The sequence below is a fragment of the Euprymna scolopes genome, chromosome 16 (assembly GCF_053919585.1).
Source record: "Euprymna scolopes isolate OS-2025 chromosome 16, ASM5391958v1, whole genome shotgun sequence".
NCBI classification, from domain to species: Eukaryota; Metazoa; Mollusca; class Cephalopoda; order Sepiida; family Sepiolidae; genus Euprymna; species Euprymna scolopes.
Window position 1 is genome coordinate 51,410,601 of NC_136497.1, and position 9,064 is coordinate 51,419,664.

Sequence of the window (9,064 nt, forward strand, 5' to 3'; positions counted from 1 at the left end):
CTAAATAAACACCGAATATTACTTCTTTTGTTTGGGTAATTGCTAAAAAGAAAGTTCTTTTCAAAACGGAAGCACCTGAAGGAAATTTGGAATTAAATCACTCATTTTTTCCCCTCGTTTATATTTTCTTCTCGTTTTCTTTTTCTAATTAAAGAACGCCGAAAGAAAGTGGAAACGAGCGCGACGTACTCCCATCCCTCCTTCTCTGCAAATTACGAAACAAAAAATTGTCAACAACAAAATACTTCTTTTAATAGTTTCCTTTATGTGTCATTTTTAAGTGATAAAGACATTTTTTCTTTCATGTCATATCAAGCGTTTTAACGGCATATAAAAAAGGAACAGTCTTTAAGAGTGAGTCATGCCTTTGTGAAAAAAGACCTTTTTTTATTTACTGCAACGACGAGAGAACTACACGACAATACTTAGACATGATTGTTTGAACAAAGTAAATACTGCGTAAATTCTTATTTCAGTCACGGAAATTATTTATACTCAACATTACTCTGAAAATGATTTATTTGCCATCATTTTTATAAACAAGTCGAGAAAGTGGGTATCTAAGGAAGAACGATAACTCAGGTTTATAATTTTCTAAAAGAAGCAATAAGCATCGTACATAAAATAAATTGAAATTTATATGAGGCAATAACAATGCAGTAATCATCGTTTTTCCTTTGCTAACTTTTTAAATTTTTATTTTTTATTTTTACTTATTTACAAAGTTTGTAATTACATTTTTCCAGTCTAGTTTTCATTTTAATTTTTTTATGTGTACGATGAAACTAAACCCACAGACTGTTTTTAATGTTACCTACTAAAATGTTTAAAAACGATAAATTGTTTGGGGAGAAACAATTGTTTTTGGAGATCATTTTATAATGGATAATCCAACTACACCCAAATAAGGGGACACTCTCGGGAACAAAATTTTTCATGATCGGACCCGTCGGCATTAATCGGCAAGAACGCTTCAGGCAATCGACAAAGCCAAACACCTACCAAAGGAGATAATGCATGGGAAGATAATCTCCTGCATCCGATTGATTGACTTCACTGGGAAATAAGGTCGGTTTTCAATATGGTGGTGATAGGTGTCCAGCCAGAGCTCCCTAAGGAGAAGAAATCCAGATGCGATAAAAATAAAACTTGCCACAGTCGAGAAGGATTTCTCCTGCCCTTGATAAGGACAGAAGAGACTATACTTTGATCCTTATTCGACATCATTTGTGTGTTGCTAAACCAAAGAAAAACATTAACTTTTACATGCGCCCTTGTCATATCAAAGAGCCTAACACTAACTAAATAAATAAACAAATAACCTTCAAAACGGATTTTATCTGTTCCCTTTCGCTAATTCGTCAGGTTATGACGCATCGCGCATTTTACGTAAATTTACAGGGCCTTAATTTTCAAAGCGCTTATTTCTTTCCATTTAAACTGGACAGTGTTTAAACACATTAGCATTTTGTTAATTAATCGATCTAATTGTTTATTCAAAGTAATTTTTTAATACAACATTCTTAACACAATGTTGTTTTTTCTTTTTTCTGGTGTACAAACAAAAAAAGAAAACAAACACACACACACACACACACACACACACACACACACACACACACGTAAAAAAAAAAAAAAATAAAAACACCCGGTTCTTTTCTATTTATTTAATTAGCGATTACTCATGCCTTTCATTTGAACAATCTATCGATTAGAAAATAATTTCTCGGTAGAATCAAAGTTCATATAACACGATAGGGTATTATATTAAGTAGGCTTAACTCCACGGAGTGAATATGATATTGTGGTAAATGTTGCCAGCCAAGAGTAATCTCCAAAGTTGTAAAGACAATAGTAATACCCTGTACTCCCTTCCCCAATTTCTTATGGGACTTCATGCCTAAGTTTTTTCTTTGTTAACTTTTGCCTTTATTGTTCAAGCAAATAAAGTTTATTTAATAAACTATACAGAATCAAAGTTCAGAAGCCAAAGTCACGCACCGTTAAACCCTATTTTAATCACGTAAATTATTTAGCATTAATGGGTCTCGCCATTACTTGCAATGTTTTAGTAAAAACAAATAAAAAATAAAAAATAAAATAAAAACATTAGATATAACAAATTTCACCGTACACGTAAAATACTGAAATGAACTCAAACGAAAAAAATATAGTCGCCATCTTCATAAACATGTTCAAGGACGATAATTCAAGTTCAATATTGTCGAGTTATATTTTTATAAGGTAAATATAACAAGCAAAGAAATTATTATTTTATTATTTTTATGATTGAAAAGTATTTAAAAAAAAAAATAATGGTACAATACTGTTTTTTTTTTCTGAAAAACAAAAAGTTCCCTGAGTATCCTTTAATTATAAAATGGTTAAGTTATCGCCGCTGAATTTGTTTATAAAGATGGCGACTATATTTTCCAGTGCGAATTGTTATTTCATCGTTTGTTTGACGCGTACGATGAAACTTGTGCAATACTTTGGTGTTTTTATGTTATTTATTTACTTATGCTTTTTATTACTAACATGTGATTTTAAAAATTTTAAATATTATAATTGTTTTAATAATTTTATAGAATCGACTCCGCCCTCTAATAACGTGACGAAAGAAAACGGTTTGAAGACGGGGGTGATTCTAAAAAAAGAACAAAAAAACAAACAAAAAAAAACAAGAAACTCATTTTATTGGGGTGACTTGAAATTGGCATTAACCGTCAAATATGCTGCTTTTCGTTTGTCTCGCAAAGAAAGGAAGTATTTTCTCGAGCGCCTCCAGCGCCACTATTCTAATAAATAAATGAAATAAAAATAAAATAAAATAAAATAAATGAATAAATAAAATAACTTAAAACTAAATGTATCGGACCAACCAAATGTTTTGGAACATCATCTTTTCTTTTTCTTATTGTTTGCAATGTCTTCACTCACTATCTCTCTTCACATCTTCTGTTTTCTGTTATCACCGAATTAGAACGGCAAAACCTTAACTTAAAAAAAAAAAAAAAAAAAAAACCTTGACAGAATCAGAATCAGGGAAGCAGATATTGCTGAACTAATGATAATTACCTCCAAACAGCTTGCAAAAAGATAGCTTCCTTCATATCTATCGATAGTTTTATTTACATTTAGTTCGCATTAATATATTCTTGAATTGAATAAATACGATGCCCTATTTTTTTTACCCCCTTTTTTGTTAGTTGAGAAATAGTAGAGCGAAGTTAGTTATAAAAAAAAGTCAGTTACAGGCTGCTGAGTGCTCTGCGGTCGAAAGACACGAATCAAAACGAATGTTCGTTTTTCTTCCGATTACATGCGTAATATTAACTGGATTTTAACTCGAAATGATTCCTAATTTAATAATATTAAAAAACAAATAGAAAAAACACTTTTCCACTTTTATCGCCCATATACGTTACGTTTACCGTTATTCAGTGGTTAAAAACGTTACCTCTCTCCCCGCCCTTTTCAATGAAATTTTCCTTCATATAAAAACAGAGAACGCAACCAGTTCAAAAATAATCTCCAGATGAAATCATAAGAAGCGATCCTCCTAAGCTTAATCTTCTTCATTTGGGGAGGAGGGATGGTTTTATTGTCCTTATTTATTTTATTTTCTATGAGGGTAAAGTTAGACAAGATCGGTTTTAAGGATATTTAGCTTCTCCAAGAAGAGCACTTTCAATCGGGCGAAAATAAAAATAGAAATTGTCTCAGGAAGGATTTCTCTTCCGACTGAGGATAGAACGTATACTACACTTTGATTGTTTATCATTCAACGTGACCCCACCAGGAAATGCTGGCAGGCTCAAACATGACTATTTTTATATTCGTCTTGGGGTGATGGTGGTTGGACTCCCTCTTGTGTCATATCACGAATTAGTCGAGATGTAAGTAGGGTTTCGCGTTTCGCCATTAAATTATTAACAACCCAATTGTTATAAAACTATAACTAATTTGGTTAAGATAATGTTGTTTCAAAAGCTGAAAAGTTCAAGATAGACGTTTTTGGGGGTGGGGGTACCTTGCCACTACTAGAACGCATTTAAAAATTAAAATGAAAAAAAAAACAAAAAAAAAACATGTCTTCTTAAACATTGATTATAAATGAAAAAAAAAAAAAAACCAAAAAACTAGACGGTTTATTGTGACTATTTTTCGACTGTGTAGGTTTTGGTAACGTGTTGCTACCAGAAAAAAGAAGAAGCCAATTTAGCCTTTAAAAAGACAATCTGGCAACTAAATCCAAGCTCAGAGCTGGCTGATAAAAAAAAAAAAAAATATATAAAAAAAAAAACAAAAACAAAAAAAAACCCGAAATAATGTAAGAGATCATCTCTACTCTACACTGGATGCTAGTTTTCGTAACATTCCTCTGAATGCTTCAGTCGTAACAATAAAAAAAAAATATTTTTGCTTATAAAATATCTTTTCGATACGACACACGTTGGGGGACATTATAGTCAAGACATTATTTACCTGCCTACCTGGAGCTGGATATAACAAAATCACGCTTAATGTAAATATTGGCCGTTATTTTAACAAGGGCGCCCCGCCCAGTTCCTATCCAGAGTTCCCCGTTTTGGGGAACTGGTTTTTCCCCACATAAAAAAAAACGACCTTGTGTCTAACTCTGCCCTCGTGGGGGAGGCAAGTAAATAGGAACAATTACTAAAATCAGGAGGTCCTTGTTATTACTTATCTGGTCTATTCTGACATCACAATGCATTTTGACTTTTGTAAATGCTCAATCCTTGTAAAAGCATAATTATCAACCAACTTCAAACTTATGAAATTATATATTTAATATTATAAGCACTTGTGCAGTTTAACATCCTCCTAACATAGAGAGGAGATGGGGCTTCCGTTACGTTAACTCTTTCTAAAATGAAAACAATTACTTTGCTCGGGTATGCTAAATTGCACTAGTGACAGTGCCTAAAAAGTACCGACTCAACAAGCCATGGGTGATTTATTTACCTATATTTAAAAAAAAAAAAAAAACAAGAAAAAAAAAAAAAACTGATTGGACCCGTCGGCTCGTGTGAGTATCTCAAGCGACTAACCCTTCCTTTTTTCTTTGGCATGAGGCAATGCATGAGAAGTTAGCTCTTCGAGTATCGAACAATTTAATCATAGTCCGAGCGCCGGTTAAAAATCCATAGTTGCACATGGCGTGCGCGCACACTAGCATAGTCTAAATCGAAGATTAAAAACAAACAAACAAACAAACAAACCAAAAAACGTATTCCTTGATATCTGGTGGCGAATTACGAGCACAATTTTAAGATTGCGTGGCAGCAAACTCACCTGTCATCCTAATGCAGGGTCATTACAGTAGTTGAAATACATATTTACTTGTTTTATTCTAACTAGTGTACTTGCATTCTTATGCGTGTATTTGAACAGTGAACATTTTTCTCTGACAACAGGAATTGACGACAAAGCACGAACAGTGACCAGAAATTAAGAATTTAGAAGGAAGTGAAGACCAAAGAGAGCTGTTTTTGTACCTATTTACAATGCCTCCCCACGGGACAGAGTTAGACACCATGGTCGTTTTTTAACGTGGAGAAAAGGAACAAAAATAAAAATTGTCTCAGTCGTGAAGGATTTCTCCTCCACTGACAGAGAACAAGAAATTGAAGTGCAGCAACTGCAGCATCTGAAGACCAGATACTACACTTTGATCTTGTCCCGAAGGCTGTAGTATTTTAGTAATTGACATGTAAAAACGAATAAGGTTGTTTAGAGGGCGTAAAAATGGGGGGGGGGGTAGAAAATGGAAACAATGATTAAATCCGTGTTTGTTAAATTGGTTTTATACAAACCATGCCCTTATTTACTACACAGGCAGCGTTAAGGTCGTTTTTAAAGTGAGGAAAATCCACTTTCTCAAAAATGGACACTCCGGATTAAGAATGAAAGTAATAAATAAATAAATAAATAAATTACCTCGGTCTAGAAGAATTTCTCGATCGTTGATCGAGGACGGGAAAAAATGAAGCGTATTAGCAGAAACAGCGTGTCTATCGTGTTAAGCTGTGATAGCGCTCAAGAAAGAATTTCAAACGAAAGCGGTTCAAACGCGAAATTATGCATTTATTTTAATTCTTTACATTTTAATTATCTATTGTTAACATAGAGAACCCAAAATATAAAACAGACATCGTTTTTATTCATCATTTTATTTTAATTTTAAACTACTCGCCGTATTTATCACAATAGGAGTACTTGAGAAAAATAGATACAAAGAACAAAGAAAACATGGAGAGAAAAAAAGAAATAATAAACGATATAATGCTGTCGTTATAATAATAATACGGTTATATTGAAGATTTCAGCTTTAAAATGACTACCCTTGAAATAACATTATTTAATTAGTTATAGGGGTATTTTTTAACAACAATAATTTGATTAAGATAATATTGCTTTAATGGCAACCATTTTAAAGCTGAAATCTTCAATATAATCATAATATTATAAAGTATAATATTTGTTGTTTTTTTTCTTATATAAGAGTTAAACAAAATATTTTTAAAATAAATATATTCCTGAAATCAATAGCTATTTTCACCTGACAAAATTTCAAAGTCAGAATAAATTTAAATAAAATAAGTAATAATAAATAAATAAATAAATGCTAAATAAATATAATGGCGATAATATTAATAATTTAAGTAATTACTGTTTATAGACATATTCAAAATAATAAAATATTAAGAAAACGAGGAAACATTTAAAACAACATAACTAGCACAGCCACAGTAATAATAATAATTATTAGTTTAAATATCAGCATTAAAACCAATTATAATAATCTCAATTATAAGGATCTTACCTGTGAGACGACCAAAAATATAAAGGGTTTATTAATATATTAAAACAAGGATAGAGAGAATGGAAATAATATGGCTGAGGTTCTGTATAGAATGGTATAGATGTTCTGCTAGTGAGGGTGACGTTGTAATCTGTTTATGTCTTGTATTCTTTGAGAGAGAGAGAGAGAGAGAGAGAGAGAGAGAGAGAGAGAGAGAGAGAGAGAGAGAGAGAGAGAGAGAAGTTGAGCGCTGGTGTAACTCGATATATATAGCACCTTCCTCCCCCATCGTACTCTTCCTACTACTACTGCTTCTTCTTCTGCCTTCTCATCAGTCAGGGTGGATGCTGCAAAAAGATTCGAGAGGACGGAAGATGATGATAGTAGTAGTGTAGTGACGATGATGATAGTGATGATGCTATCACGCCAGCGCAACGACGAACGCACCTTGTTCTTCATATTTTTACTTTATTTGTTTTTAAATTTTGTTGCTAAAGAAAAAAGAAAAGAAAAAAAACAGCGAACATCTGATTCGAACGAGCGAGAAATCAGGTTTGGCAGAGAGAGAGATAGAGAGAGAGATAGAGAGAGAGAGAGAGAGAGAGAGAGAGAGAGAGAGAGAGAGAGAGAGAGGTAAAAAGACAAACATATTAGGATGGAGAAGACCGTGGCGATGATAAAAGATGAACAAAGATGCTGCTAATGATGATGACATCAGAGTTAACCAGTATGAGAAAGACAATTTGATACGATAGCGGCATTTTTGGTTAAGTGCAAAGTATAGTATCTGTTCTGATACTGGACTTCTCGGTCAATGAAGTGTAAATCCTTTTGGTCCCAAATGCACAGTGCCCCTTTTGGAGGAGCTAGAATTTCTCCACATTTAAAAACTGACCTTTGTCTAAATCTGTCCTCGTAGAGAGGCAAGTAAATGGGACGTATATATATATATATATATATATATATATATATATATATATATATATATATATATATATATATATATATATAAGGGCGGGGGGGGGTCAAAAGAATGCAGTGCATATAAAAAGTGTGAAACCCTTGCTCGTGACCACACTCCGGACAATCCGCATAGGAAGGCGATCATTCTTATCAAATTTCAGGTTTCTATGTCTATATAAATAGGGACAGGCAGCGGTACTTTCTAAAATGTAATGTTTTGTTTCATCTCAGACCACAAATAAATAACTTAATCTGATTAATTCCTATTTCAGTCATGCGAACTGTTTAAAGTAAAATGGGTTCCGACAGCATTACTCACAGAGTGAAGTACAGAGAACCGCACGTTGATCCTGCGTCAATCAAATGAAACGTGTGTAAAATAGTTTTTACGCATATGGATCAACGTAGGATAGCCGGTAAAAATATCAATATAAAATTAGTTACATTCCCGATGAATCAGAAGCGTCCCTGCCGAAGTGCAAAGTTATGGTTTTAGGAGTAGAATTTAGAAATTATAAAAAAGATACAGAAATCTAAATCAATCAACGGGGATTACGCAGTTATGACGCCCGCTACTTGCATTCGCCCAGTACTCTCAGCTGTACTCAACCCATAACCTTATCTTGAACCTTCGAAGAACACCCCTTGTCACCACTCCTCGCCCACTATTCCAGATCTAAAGGGACATTATCGCATTTCTTAACTTTTTAAAATTAATATTCTAATGCGGGTCATAGATTCGAATATTAGAACCGAAAATTCGTCCATTTTTCATAGGTTTCTAAACCGCACAGATATGAGATTACGCTCTTTACAAAGAGGTGAATATTTACCCATCCATTTGACATTCCTTCTACGTATTCATTCTCTACTCGAATATTCCCCCCCCCTCTCCCTCTCTTTGATTTGATCTGAACATTGTAGAGATACAATGCTCAATGCTGTATCGTTAATTTGTGCTCATATCTATATCAAATATTATTTGTTTATTATCAAGCATGTTTCATCGCTTCCTTTATCATTTTTATTTCTTTTGGCCTATAAGGTGTGGTAATGCTATGAAACAACAGTAAAGTTGTTGCCTTAAAGAAAACAACACTACAGCTTTATTTTAAAACTTTTATTGAAAAAATCAATTACGATCATTTGATTATATAGTAGAACTGACCTCTATTCAATGTATCCACCTTCAGCCTCAAGCACCACTATGATGCGGATCTGGAACTGGGAGCATGCATTTTTCACAAGCGCCGACAGGAGCTCAATGAATAC

General features: G+C 33.3%; 1 protein-coding gene across 1 annotated transcript in view; it reads right to left on the bottom strand.

Moving 5' to 3' along the window:
* LOC145295952 (myosin regulatory light chain 12A-like) overlaps positions 1–7,005 on the bottom strand; it is an 88,629-nt gene extending 81,624 nt beyond the window's left edge. Inside the window, exon 1 of the mRNA XM_080141841.1 lies at positions 6,851–7,005. The gene's annotated coding sequence lies outside the window, so the exon portion shown is untranslated. The remainder of the gene's footprint in view (positions 1–6,850) is intronic.
* Between the last annotated feature and the right edge of the window lie 2,059 nt (positions 7,006–9,064).